The following is a 763-nucleotide window of genomic DNA, read 5'->3' as shown; positions in this document are numbered from 1 at the left end:
AACTTCAAACATCTTCACTGTATGTGAGACAAAGTTTCACCATCTTCACTTTTAAGTAGCATTCTGCCTGTTGGTTCTTCTGGCAGTCCATGACAAAATTCTTTGCCAGCATCATAATTCAAATACATCAATTCTGTCCCAGATTTAATTACTCATTGTCCAGCTATCACGTGCCTATAAGGCAATTGAAAATATCATGGCTTGGGTCAAGTGCACCTTAATACTTAAAACTACATCTTTACTCTTTAACATTTGAAAGAGGTTTTTTTTTTGCAACAGATTTGCCCAGTGTAATACACCATTTGCTTTGCTGTCCTTTCTTTCTTTATTGTCTTTTTTAAAATGATGTCATTCTACAACTCCTTAAATTTTGGTCATTAGTATTCAGAATGTCAAATCTATTCTTGGGATGGTCTCTAAATTCAAAAGGGATATACTCAAGGTCATATTTTGACTCTTCAGGGCTTTTAATTTTCTTTTGCTTCAACTTGAACTGACATATGAGCAATTGATGGTCTGTTCTGTAGCCATTCCCTGGCCTTGTTCTGACTAATGTTATGAATTTCTCTATTAGTCTTTTCTACAGATACAGTTGATTTGATTCCTGTGTATTCTATCTGACAAGGTCTGTGTGTATAGTCACCATTTACATTATTGAAAACAGTTATTTGCAATGAAGTCATTGGTCTTGCAGAATTCTATCATGTGATCTTTGGCATTGTTTCTATCACCAAGTCCATATTTTCCAATTACTGATTCTTCT

Source organism: Chrysochloris asiatica, unplaced genomic scaffold (assembly GCF_000296735.1).
Source record: "Chrysochloris asiatica unplaced genomic scaffold, ChrAsi1.0 scaffold00001, whole genome shotgun sequence".
Classification (NCBI taxonomy): domain Eukaryota; kingdom Metazoa; phylum Chordata; class Mammalia; order Afrosoricida; family Chrysochloridae; genus Chrysochloris; species Chrysochloris asiatica.
This window is presented reverse-complemented; position numbering follows the sequence as displayed.